The 15,213-nt window shown below is 43.4% G+C and overlaps 1 protein-coding gene across 2 annotated transcripts in view; it reads left to right on the forward strand.

The window, feature by feature from the left end:
• The first annotated feature begins 64 nt into the window (after window positions 1-64).
• The window catches only part of ELF1 (E74 like ETS transcription factor 1), an 87,917-nt gene continuing 72,768 nt past the window's right edge, over window positions 65-15,213 (forward strand). For both annotated transcript variants that reach the window (XM_033052597.1, XM_033052600.1), the window contains exon 1: window positions 65-165. The gene's annotated coding sequence lies outside the window, so the exon portion shown is untranslated. The remainder of the gene's footprint in view (window positions 166-15,213) is intronic.

A 15,213-nucleotide genomic window follows, 5' to 3' on the forward strand; every position in this document is an offset into this window, starting at 1 on the left:
GCAGAGGGAGGGAGCGTGGCGACGGGAGCCGGGAGGGCTCAAACCGCGCTTTCCTCCCCGCCCTTCTCCACCTCCTGCCCTCGCCCGCTCCTCCTCCCTCGCCCCCGAGGAGGCGAGCGCTCAGCGGGAGCCGCCCGGACAGGGAGAAGGAGCCCCGGCCGCTCGGTGAGTGCCGTCCGCCGCCCGAGTCCCGCGCTCGGGGGCACTGGGAGGCTCAGCCAACCTCCCCTGCGGTGGGGCGAAACACCTCGGACCACGGGTTCGAGCCCCGCCGCTGGCAGCGCCCCGTGCCAGGCAGTTCCTGCCCCGCGGCGCCCGTGGGAGATGGAGTGGAGAGACGGGCGGTGATAGGGTGCGAAGGGACCGGGGAGGCAGCGGGCCCCGGCCGGGCAGCGGTGCGCGCCCTGGGGCGGCGGCCAGCGCAGCCCCGTCCCGCCGGACGCCGCTGCCAACTTTCTGGGAGTTCGGCGGTGCGTGTGTCGGGAGGGCTCCTGCTGCGTGCCGGCTTCACCACCTCCTCCTCCCCGCTGCCCCTGTCGCCGCCGCCCTGCCCTCCTTCTCTCCCTGCCCGCCTCTCTCCCCGCCGCCCGCTGCTCCCGCCGTCGTGGGGCGGCCGCGGGTGAGGGGGGGCAAGGGCCGGCGCCGTCCCGGGCGGGGGGGACAGGCACCACACGGTCACACCCGGGCGACCCCAGCACTCCGGCCCCGGATCGCCTCCTCCGCTGCTTCTTCCCCCGCAAATAAAACTCACCCCGGGCTGGTGCTCCACAGCACTCCCTCACCCTTCCCCCCTCCCCGCCCAGCCCTGTGGGACTGATCTCCCCACGGTTCTGCGAAAAAAGTCGTGTTAATTCACCGGCTGCAGCTGGCAGCCTGTTTGCTACAGTCACGCACAGGGGTGGAGGAGAAGCCTTCGGAGTGAGTCATGGCTGTAAGAGGCCCTCCGGTTGTTTATGGCAAAAGCAGAGGGGTGTCTCATTCAACATGTGGGAAATACGCGGAGAAAGAGTTGCCTCGATCCATCCTACAAGGACGGGGCAGTGGTACCTGTACCTAGCACCCCCCGCCACTGCTCGCTGTCGAGCTGCCTGAGAAAGGAGGTGGGGAGGTTGCCTTTTCCTCTCACAAGGAGGGCTTGTGGTCAGACTGTCATAGCTAGCTGCAGGAGTTTTGCATTTGTCAGCATTTCCATTATAAGTGTACTTTTTATGTAGTTCACAACATGGCTATAAATATATGCCCTGGGTTGAAATTTGGTTGGTGGTCTCTTCTCCATCTAAGCAACTTTTGAAATTATTCTGCTTAGATGCTGAGCGGAAATCTATGGAAAATACTGGCTTTTTATGTTTCTTTCAACTTTAAAATTTAGCTGCTTGTGCACATGGGCTCATTTACAACTGTTAGTCCAAAAAAATATTCTTTCCCCCCGAGTTTGTTAAATTGGGGAAGAGTTTAAAGGCTTTGAGTGTCTAGGCATTGGTCATTAATTAGCACAGCAGAGACTCCGAAGATTACGGGGTCCTTCCTACCTCGAGTGAGGGCACCCACCTACAGAAGGGACACGGGACACTGTGTGCCCACACAGCCCTAACCCCCGAGTGCCAGGGTACTTCCAATGCCTCAGCACCGTGGACAAGAAGCTGGTGTTAAAATCAAGGCAGAATAGGTTAACTTCCCTCTGTGGGATTTTAACTTTTTTCTCTCTCTCTTTTTTTTTTTTTTTTTTTTTTTTTAACCCTGTCCGTTCAATTGCTGCTTCTGAGACAGGGAACAAGCCCAGTATTTAGGAGGTTTCGTTTTGTATACCTCTGTATACGCACTGGCTCTGGATCCCGCGAAACATGCCTGCCACCCAGTGGATGCCGCTGATCTCTATACGTATTCTATACATTTACCGCCTCTCCCTTGTGCCCAGCCCTACCCCGTCGGCAAGTTTGCAAAGCCAAGTGCTCAGGATGCCGGGCTCATCTGTTCGCCGCGGGCCTGTGCCCTAGGATGGTGTTAGTCGTGACAGGATGTGCCAGCATCCTTCCTGGCTAGCTCGGGACCAGAGGTGTGTCCCCCAAAGTCTGGCAGCTCTCTGTCTGGGCAGCAGTGAGAAGCGGTAATATGAATGAGGCAAACAACTGTATGTAAAGGTAGAGGTAGCTTTGTGGCTGAGACAGCTGGAGAATCGGATTTTGCAGCCCTGGCCTTTACTACTGATTTCCATATAAACAGAAAGGTTTTTGCTCGTGGTCTGTTGGGTTTTCTGAGAGCCTGGTCTGAGTCCCTGGGATCTGCTTCACAGTTATGCTGAACTTAACCATCTGGAACAGAAGTGAGTGTCTGTTTGCTCTCTGTGTACAGAAGACGTTTTGCAGGTCTAAGCATGTTAGAAATACAAGCCTTGAGTGTCAGTGTTGCTCACTCAGTGTCCACAGCTTTTTGCTTTAATCTATCTTAGTTTCTAGTATTTAAAATATGCGGGTAATGGTATCCTTTATCTTACAGATTACTGTAGTGATGAGAACCATAAAAGAGCCTGAGAGAAAAGAAATAATTTCCCCTGTGATTTGAAAGTGTATGATGATGCTCTAGAGAACAAGGGCAAAAAGAGGAGTTTGTGTGTTAATTATAGCAAAGCTTCAGTGGTAAAAAATGTGACCAGGTCAGTTGCAAATACAGATTGATCTAATTAGAGATTGATGCATATGAGCACTAGGAGACATTTTTAGCTACTGTAGACCACTTAGTTCTAGTAAATTCTAAATTCTGCTTTGCTTATTGTGTTTTTAACGCTGCATTTTATAAGTATGGTAATTTCACGATTATAAGCCGCACTATTTTTTGACTAAAATTTTGGTCCAAACCCAAAGTGCGGCTTATAATCAGGTGCGGCTTATATATGGACAAGGAACGAAAAGTTACTGTTTTAGTTTGGAGAACAGGCGTCTGCTGAGAAAGGCAGGAGTTTCTCTTCGAAATGGAGAATGTAAACCCCCTCCCTCCAAATTATTGTAATTTTGAAATCAAGGGGCTTTCAGGCAAAGATATGGGAATTAGGAATAACAGTTCTTTTCTAGGGAAATTAAAATAGAAATACAGTACTACAAAGAAACAAACTCCAAACCCTGACAAAGTCAGAGTACAACCTGACACCCCATCAGGCAGGGTGCTGGTAGCAGTCCCATTAAATGGTGGCTGCATCCTCCTGCAGTGATAGATGTGGTTCAGTTGGAGTAGTGCTCCTGTAGAAGGTGCAGTTTCCCTCCAGAGGTCCAGTGGTGATGTGGAGAAATCCGGTTTTCCTCTGGAGTCCGGTGGAGAAAGGGGCTACCTTAGTGTCCCAAAACCTCTGTTTCTATCTTGGTAAGAAATGTTGGGCTCTTCCCCCTGGCTGGAGCAACTTCCAATGGGATGCAGTAATTTTATCAGTCCCACAGTGGGACTCAATGGGCCATTAGCAGAAAATGACTCGCTGGAGGAAGGATGGGTTGTGAGAAGATAAAGAACAATGCCCCACCTGGTTTCAATGGATAGCCCATTAGCAGAATATCTTCCACAGAGATAAGGATCACTACCCCCACCCTCAACAGATGGTGATAGAATAGATACCTTTTATCACACTATGTATTGTAACGTGCGGCTTATAATCAGGTACGGCTTATAATCGTGAAATTACTGTAATTTCCTAGATTTTCTTTCTCTTAGGAGAAGTGTCAAAAAGCAGATAGGCAGCCTAAGATAGCATATTTGTGTCACTGTCCATCATCAGCTGGATTTGTAATGTGACACCTGGGACTCTGCAGTCAGAGCCCCCTGTTGAGGGTAACCAGTGATGGTGGGTTGTGGCTGTGGTCTGTGTTGCTGTACTTGCTGGCCTAGCAGACACCTACTGAAAATGCACATGGTGCAACTTGGTTCTGGACATTTGACCAAATACTGGTGGGGGCAGCAAAAGGGGGACCTCCAAAAATGGGCTCCAGCCCTCGTTCAGATCTGCCATCAGGACATGGAAGAGTGTTATAGCTTTTCAAGTTTGCTGGGAGACTGCATTTCCCCTGGTTTTGTTCTGAAAACAGCTCAAGATTTTTGGCTGAGTTCTTCTAATCCCAGTCTGCCTTTTTCTGCACTTCTCACTCAGAGGTAACTTCTACAGCACATGGAACAAAATTTAGCCTGAGGCAGACATTCAACTTGGAAAATTTTAACCCAAGCAGTCAAAGTCTGGCCAAGTTACAAGCAGCTGGAAGCAGCATCTTGCATTGGAAGTGTTCAGCAGCTGCCTAATAGGCAATGCGACAAGCTTCACCAGTCCTGTGCATATATTTATGTACATGGAAATATGCTGCTGAATTACAGTGTTATTTGGTTGGTTACCTAGTCTACTAACTGTTCTTTTGTTGTGTTTTGTTTTGTTTTTTTTTCCTTTCTAGAGAAAGGAACCTAAACAACTTTGGTTAATGCTATGAATGATTTTCCTTACTCACATTATTCATTGTTATTTTCCTGGCTGAAAAATTGAAGACTTTTAAATGCAGCCTCCGAAATAAATGACAAGCCAGGGATTACTTGTTCTGAATATTTCAAAATGACTGAATGATTGTTAAAGACCAGTTTACAGTAAAGCAACTTGCTTCCCGGCATTTTGAATTGTAAAAAGCCCACATCTCCCAAATTCCTAAGTTATTCATCAACTCCTCTATTGTAGCAGACTCACCCTATATTGTGTCCCTGATATATCTATTAAGTCTGCAGTGAAGTGTGAGTTTAAAACAATTGTGCCATGGAGTCACTGTGGAATAAATACCACAAACATTGGCATAGTTGCTTCATAAATCTTTCTTAGTTTAGAGAGGAACTTAGGCGTGACTTTCTTCTATGGGAGTGCAGCTGTTTCTTGTGAGGTTCCCTGGGGGCTGGATCTTGGTGTAAGGCTGGTTCATTTCAATGTATTCACAGCTTTTGTGATGATATCGCATCATTACCAGCATATTATGTGCAGGTTTGTGCACGTGTTGAACAAGTTACTAGTACACAATACTCCAAATAATTTTTTTAAAATGATCAGCCTCCATCAGAAAGCATTTTTCATGCAGCCGCATACAGAGAAACCAGGATTGTGGTTACACCAGCACAAGAGGGGACTGTCTTCAAACTGGTAATTTATTGAAAGAAGGCTTAAGAATATGTGCAGAGAATCATCTCAACAGGAGTTTTCATTGCAATGCTGCAGCTGAAGTGTGGTCTTTGGCTGTGTAGCAATATAAATATTGCATAGAAGTAGGAAAGTACGTGGCGTTAGTAAGATCACAGGAATTCCATGTCTCGTTTTGCTGCTCACTCGTGAGGAAGGATATGAAATATTAATAAGAGCACAGTGACAAAAGTGATCCAGGGTTTGGAGACCAGGTGTCACAATTGCAGATTGTACACCTGAGAGAGGAAATGGTGCCTGTATATATTGTACATGTGTGTAAGGAAAATGCGTGATATTTACTTGACCATCTAGTGTCTGGGAGATGTAGTTAGGCATGTTGTACTTTGAGCTAATAAGTAGCAACGAGGATTGTAGTGTATTTGCAGTTGCTGAGAGTGTTTAAAGTTGCTGGGGTTTTCTTCTCAAAGATGTGCTTTCACTTGCTTTGGTAGAGGATGTTTCCAGTGTGCGTAGAAGGGGAAAGGACTGTACTCCATTCACCTGTTGTTTTTTTTCCTGGATTGAAAAAGCAAGATTACTTGCAGCGCTTTCCATGTATTGTAGCACATGTTGTTACTTTGACAAGATTACAATGAAATGCCATACTTCTGAACTTGGCTGGTTTTCTCTTGGGTCAGGAGGGCCATTTTTTCTTGGTGCCTAATTTGACTTCAGGGAGTGTGATTAATTATTGTATACTTCCCTCTGGAGTATCAGCATCTGTGGCAGCTGGTGACACGATATCAGATCCTCACTTTACAGAGTCTCCTCCTATTCTCAGGTTGGTGTATCATCTTTCTTTGTTCAGGACACTGTCAGTTATATTCACAGATGAAAAAAAAAAAATGTTCTGCCTTTAGGTAGGCAAGGACGTTGTTCAGTGTTCAGAAGTCAGCTGCTCACTGCTCTCCCCTTAACCATCTCTCTGTCCTTCGGGCATTCCTCTCCTGCAGCCACATCTGCTGCAAGCAGACAGAGGCAGGCAATGTGCACATGGCCTGGCAGCAGAACACCCCCGGCAGTTACTAAAACAACAGAGGGTATGTCGGTGAAATCATTTTGTAAACTGAGACATGACTGACTGCCTGAATCAAGTTGAAGTTTTACCTGCAACACTCCTTTTCAGCAACTTCACAATAAACCTGAAGGTTCAGTTTGGCCTGGGAATGGAACTTGAACCTAGATAGCTTTGAGATGGTGCTTTAGAATTCCATAGTCCATTCTTTTGATATAACAAACAGATACATTTTTTTACTCTGGCAGCTGAACTAGGACAAATATAAAGTGTTGAATTGTTTCTTTCTGTAAAAAACTTATTTTATTGCATGTACTCTAGCATATATGGTATCAAAAGTCTGATGTTTAAACTTTTATAGTGGTTTTGGTTTGGCTTTTTCACTCACGCTTTAAGATATCCTATGAAAGTTTTAAGGTAATAAAACATTTTCTGTATAGGATGAGTTTACTGGAAACTTTATTGTTGAGAACAACTGAAATTTGAGGAGACCAAGTTCTTGTAAGTCACTATCTTTAGAGTTGAGAGCATGTATATGTGAGTGTTTCTACTGACTTCCAGGGTTTGGCCCATATGCCTGTTGCTATGTTCATTGGGGTTAATAATAATGCACTATTGATTTCTAGGACATGCAGGAGCTGACCTAATAACAAAAGTACAAATTAGATTGGATGTTTTCAATTTTTGAGAGCTCTAGTTAGGTTATTTAATTAATTTCTTCTGTTTGTATGCTTAACAGCACACATTTATGTATGTAGGATAATTATGCACTGTGAATTAACAATGCTAGAAATAGTAGTAGGACTGTTATCTGACTGTTATTTGATTTTCCACTTCACCATAGCCACTATAATCAGAATAGGCAAGTTAGGTGTTTTTATGGAATGCATTTCTTGGTACTTGTGCAAACTTTCAAATTTTCCATTTGGTCCCTAATCCAGCACACCTGTGGCCAGTGAAGATGTAATTTTGCCCACTCTTCAGAATTTAACTTCCTTCTTTTATTTATATGTCTGTACAGAAATAATTTTTTCTTGTTAAAACCTAGCACTAAAACCCTCTTGTCTACTCTAGACAGTGGATATCCTGGGGTTTTTTTCCTCCGTGAATACAATACTGCAGTTATATTGTCTGGAGTTCCTGGTGATACAGGCATCAAAAAAATTTAATGAGGTGTTTCAGCTTGCTTGACCTTGTTCTGTGACTCATTTGCGTGTCATAGATTCAGGTAGGAAGCTCTCTCCAAGTCCTGGCAGAAGGTTATTCACACAGTATCTGCTGCTGCAGCTTCTGTTTCAGCATCTGCTGTTTCCCAGAGAGGCACTGCCACTGTGCCATTTCCAGAAGCTTGAACATTAGCCTGTGTTGGACAATTCTGGGGTGTGTTTGGGCTCTTTGGAGAGGGGGCACGAGCTGGTAGTGGAGCAGTGGAACTGTTGGTGGAAAAGCTGTAGGATTGCTGCAGACCTTCCAAGACCTTTTCCAGGCAAGGGAGTATTAAACAGCATTCTAGTATCTGTTCTCTGTTCTTTCATTCTGTTAAAAGGGAAAGTCCTAGGAGAAATGGAAAGGTCTGTTGTTTTCAAAGTCTACTGTTGATCAGGAGAATTACAGCAAATATGTTTGTTTTAAGGGAAGCTGAAGGTGGACTTTGTCACCAGTTTACTGAAGAGGTGATGAGGTTATGCCATCCTGTGTCATGGAATTTGGTATTTTTTTAAGATAAATGACTAGGGAAGTGGTATTGTGGGTAAGAGGACAGCAAGACTGGTCAGAAAAAGGATGGTGACAGTACTTAGTGTTCATGTTCTGCCATAGGAACACTGACTGTACCCACTTTGTCGCTGTTGAATCCAACATCCAGTTATGTTGTGATAATAATGTGTTGTCTAATGAACAATGGATCTCTAGAGCATAGTCCATAGCTGTGATGTGTGCTTGTCTTCTGCATCAGTCACCCCCCCTACTCCCAGCAGCTGGTCACTCATCTTCTGCTTGCATTTACTGCCCCTGACCTGCCAGCTGAAAATGGGAACCCTTCTATTTCTGCCACAATTATTTTGCTTAACTTACCTGGTTAAAACAATAGATTTACTTCACACAAAATGGACTGAGGAGCTTAGATGGTAAAGCTGAGGCAGGTTCTGGTAACTGTGCTGAGAAATTTCTGGGGGAACGGTTAAGAAAATCAGTGGTGTATTAGTGGAGATATTGGAAATGAGATGTATCCACAGAACCTAGAACTGTAAATCTTTCTTGAACCTTGTGCTGGCAGACCTGTGCCAGCATTTTGCTTTTATGTTTCCCTCTGGTAGAGGGGGATAATACCCACATGTTGTTTTGCACGGAGTATAGATCCCCCAGCACCTATTTACCTCCACTGAGGTAGAGCTGAGCTCTTTTCTTATGTGTTTAGATTTCTATGTGCTCTGTGCAGCTGTCTTTCACTGGATGCCTTTTCAAGTGAAACCTTCATCTTAAGCTATCCAAACCAAACTTGTAGGGTTTTTTTTCTCAGGTTTTCTTAGTTGACCTAATTTTGTGGGTTAACAGATTTGGTCTGAAGGATTTATAAAATGATGACTAAGAATTTTTCAAATTCAGTTTTCAAATGCTAATACTATCATGTAGCAAAACTTGGCAACCATTACAGGGTATAATATTTTAATTAATGAACAAACTGATTTCTGATCATAAGTACAGTAATTTCATGATTACAAGCCGCACCTGATTATAAGCCGCACTTCCGGGGTATCGGCAACGTTTTGTTTTTCCTCCATATATAAACCGCACTGATTATAAGCTGCACTTTCGTTCGCAGCGAGGATCCGTGTGCAACTTTCACGAAGTTGCCAATTAGTAACAGAATTACAGGATCACGGGGTTTACTGGCTCGGCTCCGGGCCGGGCGGGCTTGGCCCGCTCGGGGCTGCCGACGGGGCCAGGTGGCCCAGCTCGGCGCTGCCGCCGCCACCGGGGCTGGGCTCGCTCGCCCCCGCCCGCCGCCTGCACCGCTGCCATCGCGTTTGCTCGCCCTGGGCCGGCGCTGCTGGCCCTGGCTCTTCCAGGCTTCCCCATGCTGCCAGCACCCCCCGCGCTGCCGGGCCCCCCGCGCTGCTAGCCCCGCCTCTGCCAGGCTTCCCCACCTCTGCTGGGGCTGGCCGGGCTCCAGCTCAGCTTGGGGCTGCCGTGGGCTTGCACTTCCGGGTTGGCAACTTTTAGAACATTGTTCATATATTGGCCACTCTGGATTACAAGCCGCACTTCCGGGTTCGGACCAGAATTTTAGTCAAAATGGTGCGGTTTATAATCGTGAAATTACTGTATACTACAGCCACGATGGTGAGAGTCAGAAATACGCTTTTATATTCTTTGCCAATGACTGTGAAATTTTTCCAGGACGCATCTATTGATGTTAAATTATTTTCCTGTCGTTAAGTTCAAGTATACCAGTATACTTCTATAATTATTGCACTCTTTAGGAAGGGGACGAGATGATTACATCATTGTGTACCTCATTTGAGGTGAGTTATCACAAATACATTTCCTAAAGTCTGTACATTTTGGGACAGTCTAAAGCAAAGGTCAGAACAGATTTTAAGGACAGCATGCTTTCAGGATGCTGTTGGCATGAAAGGTCTTTGTGTGTTTTCTGCAAGAAAACCATTATGTTAACCTTTGTAGATCTTGTGTTTTGTGCCTCTGAAATAAAAGCTGAATCAGAAATGGGGGTTTATAGTCTCTGCTTTATCGTTGTATGTGACCAGTAGCTGAAAGGTCAAGTCATACATGAGACTGTTACTGTATAAGCCCTCCACTGTGTTTACCAGGTAGGTGGGGTTTTTGCTTCTTTTCCCAAATCTATGCATGTTAGTCAAAACAACTAATTTCATGTTTTCCTGAAGAAAAAACAAAGAGGTATTTTTAGAGAGAATGCCTTTACTGTGCAGAATTACTGCAAAATACCACGTACTTCTTCACATACTTTCAGATTCAGACGAGGTTTCTGATCTCATGTCTTTGCCTCAATACCTGTCAAGAATATCACTGGCTTTTTGATTGTTTAATCCTCTAGGTCTCCTGGATTCACACTTTCTTTGTTTCAGATTGATGTCAAGACATGTAGCAACATTATAGTTAGACACTGTGTAGTTTGTTGGAGTTTCTGGTTTATGATGTGGTGGATAACGAAATCAGCTCTCCCAATCTTTTTTATTTTTAGTTGAAACGTGTATGTTCAGATATGAATTTCCGTTCTGTATATGTTATTACCAGACTGAGCAGTAGCCTTGCTATAGGCGTTTCAATAGGCAGAAGTATTTGTTCAGGTGTCGTTTAAGGGAGAAAATGCATAATTATGGTTGGTTGTTTTGTATAGCACTGTGATCACATTTGCAGGATGACTGCTTTTTAGCAGCGCAACCTATCCTAGATGGGAAGTATTAGGGAAACCACTGAGTTTGGATACTGTGTTAGAGAAACTGGAGGATGGATGTGAAAAGGTGGTATTATGAGCGCTGTCACTGGCACTTTGTTGTTTGTGTGCTCCAACTTTCTTACGTTTGTGTTTTCAAATTATGGCTTTCAGTTTGTTACTGAGTTGGAGACAAGTAAAAAAAAATTCTGAAGGTGTGTTTGTTTGTTTGTTTGTTTTTTCACCATTCTGGGGAGGAATCCCTTTTTTGGGATTACTCATTTCATCTACCAGAAAAATATTACTTACCATCCCCAGATAAGCAGGGAGGAAATAACAATTGTATGTGGATTCTGGCTGGAACATGATCAGAGCTCGGGTGGCTTAAAAGCAGATGTCTCCATGCTTTTGCTCTAAAAAGCCACCACAATCAAATTTTCCTATTTTTGTTTAAAAATGTATCTTAAATGCTCATTTATATGTCTGAAGAGTAGGGAATAAAGCTGGAAATTAAAGAAAATAAAGTAAAACAAATTAAAAAGGGAAAGAAATAGAGGAAGGCAATCCAAACTAGCTTTTGCTTTCTAACTGTAAGAACATGAGCCAGGGAAATGAGACACATAAGAAATTGAATAATCCCACTGATAAAGTTGTGATAATTTAAACTCCAATTGAATAACTGGGAGCTAGACCAGTGCTTGCAGAAGAATGTTGAGTTTAATTGATTACCTGTAGTGAGAAATCTACATCCCTCTCATCTAGCTTAGTGTGTGGTTATTTGTTTAGTGAAGAATTTTTTGTCCTTTTTAAGAGCAGTGTTACCTTTTGTTAAATGTGAGGAAAATGGACTCAAATCTGAATACTGCTACATTGAAATACAAATAATATTGAAGACCAGCTACCTGTAATTACAGCTTAAATTTCTTTCCTCTTGTGTCCTGAGCATGTTAGTGTGATGTAGTTTTGAGGAGATTAAGAGCATGAAGCATGGACAAGCAGTTTTTTCACCTAATTAATGATCAGATTTTCTAAGTGAATGGTAACCATCAGTGAAGCACCAGAGCTTTCCCAGTTGGCTATGACCCAGAGTTCAAACTCAAGATCTTCCAATTCCTTTCAGACAGTCTGGACTGTCTGAGGAGGTACAGAAAAGCCCTGAGCAGTTCTGTGGGGAGTCAGGTGTGGTTGTTAGCTTGGGATTGGTGCCAGTGATCACACCTGAGGGGAAAGCAATGGGAAAAGTGAGGCAGTAAGGCCCTATCAGGGATATGGAGAAAAAAAGTATATGACTTAGCAGCCTTCCACCTGCTCTGTTTTATCTCAGTAATGATATTTGTTCTTTATTTCCCCAGAGGATTTCAACTCTTTGTACTTTTGGTATTTAATAAAAGTGAAAATAAATGGATGACAAGGAGATATCTTTTTGGGGCTTTGCTTCCATAGCTAGTAGAAGTGTATTTCTGTTCTGCTCAGAGTCAGAGAGATGGTGTGGATGAACAGGTGTTCAAAGTCAGGTTGGGTGGCGCTTTGAGCAACCTGATCTAATGCAAGAAGTCCCAATCCATGGTGAATAGGGTGGACTAGATGATCTTTGAAGGCCCCTTCCAACTTAAACTATTCTATGATTCTGTGCTGTTGATGGTAGAGAGGAGCTTTGTCACAAAACAGAATGGCAGTAGCCCTATGGATTAAGACTTGGGGGCTCTTGTGGATGAAAAGCTGCATATGAGCCAGCAAGTGTGCGCTTGCAGCTTGGAAGGCTCATCACATCCTGGGCTGCAGCAAAATTGGTGTGGCCCGCAGGGTGAGGAGGCAATTCTTCTCCTCTGGGAGATCCCAGCTGGAGTGCTGCATCCATGTCTGGTGTCCTCAGTGAAAACAAAGACATGGACCTATTAGAGCAGCTCCAGAGGACGGCCGTGAAGATGATCAGATGGCTGGAGCTCCTCTCCTACAAAGTCAGGCTGAGGGAACCTGGAAAACAGAAGGCTCCAAGGAGACCTTATCATGTCTTACAGAAAGGAGAGACGGGGTCTTTTTATGTCAGAGAGTGATAAGAGGCAATGATTTTAAGCTCAAAGTGGGCCAAGACAACTACTAAATTGTTATACACTGTTTTCCCCATTCCTCTGTTTTGCTTTGTCTATGTAGATTAACAGCTTTTTTCTGCATTAGCACTGACCTGCAGATCCTCAGGTCAGGTCTTCAGCCTACTCCTTTCTGCCTATAAGCATGAAATGTTCCCTGGGCATTTTACCTGTTGATTTGTACCCAAAGTGGGGTGCTCTATCTTCTGTTTTCTCCCTCTATGATATCCAGCTGCCATTTCACCTCAAAAATGGAAATTTGCATTTTCTGATGATTGCATTTTCTCCTGTTTGCTGTGTAGTGAATTTTCCAATGTGTTGTATAATTTTGTTCCATAAATCCTGTACCTCCAAGGTGCACAAATAATATACTTGGATAACTTTGAAAACATTCACTAGATAATGTCATATAGTTGAGTAGAAAGGGAAATTTAGTATATTTTAGTATATTAAGGAAAATTAGTATATTTTCAGAAAGTTAAGTAGAAATAATGTGCCTAACACTGTTACAATCACCTGGAACCACAACCCTGAGACAGATTATTTAGGATCTTCTGGGGAAGCAGCAGCCTGCTGCATGCAAGTAAGGGTTAGCAATAAAAGAATTAAAGGGTGCTTGTTTATGGTAGGGGAGTTCATTTTCTCATGAAACAGCAGCAGGAAGTAAGCTGCTGCTAGCTTATGCAAAGCAGCAAGGGATCATATCATAAAACCAACAGGCCTGAAGATGAGAGCAATTAATGAAAAAAGAAACAAAAAAAGTAGTTTTCGTTACTCTTTCTCCTTTGTCAGTTAGATAATTGAGTACTGTCTTAAAAAAGATTGTTTTAATTATTGTTATTCTGAATATTAAAATTAAATTAGTTTGATGTTACTCTTCAATTACACTGGAAGATTTCTGTGATCTCAGTCACAAGTGGTATATTTTTGTCTGTTATGCAAAGCTGGAAAACATTTCTGATGAATCCTGCTAAATATGGGGAGCGTTAAAAGGAAAAGTTCAAGAAATAAAATTAGTTACAGAGAAGCAGTAGATGGGACAATCTGAATTTAGGCTATGGTGCTAGAATGCTCCTGTTCCTTGATGGTGGAGGGAGTTCAAATCAATCAATCAATTCTAGTGGGGTGTTTTTCAGAGCGCACATATCTTTAAAGCTGATGGACCTTCAATAAATGCAGGACAAAATGGATTATAAGGTTAAACATATATATTGAAATGCTAAGGAGACAAAATTAGACTGAAATAATAAATATAAATTTTATATAGTACTTTGAATGTAGCATTGAGAATACTAAATCTTTATGACAGGTTATTTGGGGAGAATATTGAGTTGGTTCCATTAATAACAGAATGACCTCTGTTAGTAGAAAGCAGGAGGAAAATCACGTGTGAAACTGTGCCTGCCATAATGCCTTCTTGTTCTCTTAGCCTTTGGTTCCCAGTTTTGGTTTCAGGGCTCCCTAAACCACAGAACTGAGAAAGATGATTCCCGGGAGGCTTTTGGAAAACACATCATAGTAGCAGCAATCCTCTCTGGAACTGAACCTCCATACCTGTTCAGGATATGTCTGAGTGCTGTACCTTGTTTTTATGGGTAAGTGACAATAGCAGAGGTGATGATGTGGTTTCTTGGACTGATCCACAGGATCTCAGTCTTGCAGGATTTGCTGGTAGGATTGCTTGTCTGGCTGAAGATGAGTTAGAGGTGGAAGCTGTTGTTTTTGTGACTTGAAATGTAGCTGAGAGATAAAAATGCTGACCTTTCAAGCAGCCAGCTCCCCTTCCCAGCAGCGCTGAGCTCCTCAACACCCCTCCTTTTTGTGTCCTGCAGTCTTTATTTTTCTTCCCTCTCTTCTCCATGATTTATGTATTCACCAATTGGTTAATGTAGCATGTATTTGGATAGGTAAGCCTGCTACTAAAAATATTATTTCCTGAACAAGCAGGTAACCAGGTTGCGTTTCTAGCTAACTGTTCTTTAATAGCCAGGTGTCTGCCTGAGTGAGTTGCAATGGAAAATTGATTCATTTACATGAGCTTACTTTTTTCACAGTTTATTTTCTATCTCCTGCCTCTCCAAGTTAGTGCTTTTATCTTTCTCCATTAATTAGAGCAGCTGGAAGGGCAGTAATAAACACACTTTCCTTTCCTTTGTGTTCACATCCTGAGCAATGGAGAAATACCCTTTAGCATTCTTGTAAGAATCTAAAGTATTCGTTGAACTCTAGCTCAACATTTTTCTAAAAATGATGTTTATCTGGATTTCCTTTAATTCTGTGAATTTGCTCTGCATCCATACAGGGAGTCAGCACAAGTGTGTGAGGTAGCCAGTGTGGCCTGCATAAGGCGGTGGGATTGAAAGGATAAAAGAAATTGGAATAGAAGTAAACACTTTTTCATCTGACTGGAGCAGTACAAAAACTTGCAGCAACCACCCTGACACATGCATCTGTCAGATGCTCTTTTTGTTATTGTCTAAAACACAAATGTGGATAAATAATTCCCTGGTATTTC

The sequence above is a fragment of the Catharus ustulatus genome, chromosome 2 (genome assembly GCF_009819885.2).
Source record: "Catharus ustulatus isolate bCatUst1 chromosome 2, bCatUst1.pri.v2, whole genome shotgun sequence".
Taxonomy (NCBI): Eukaryota; Metazoa; Chordata; class Aves; order Passeriformes; family Turdidae; genus Catharus; species Catharus ustulatus.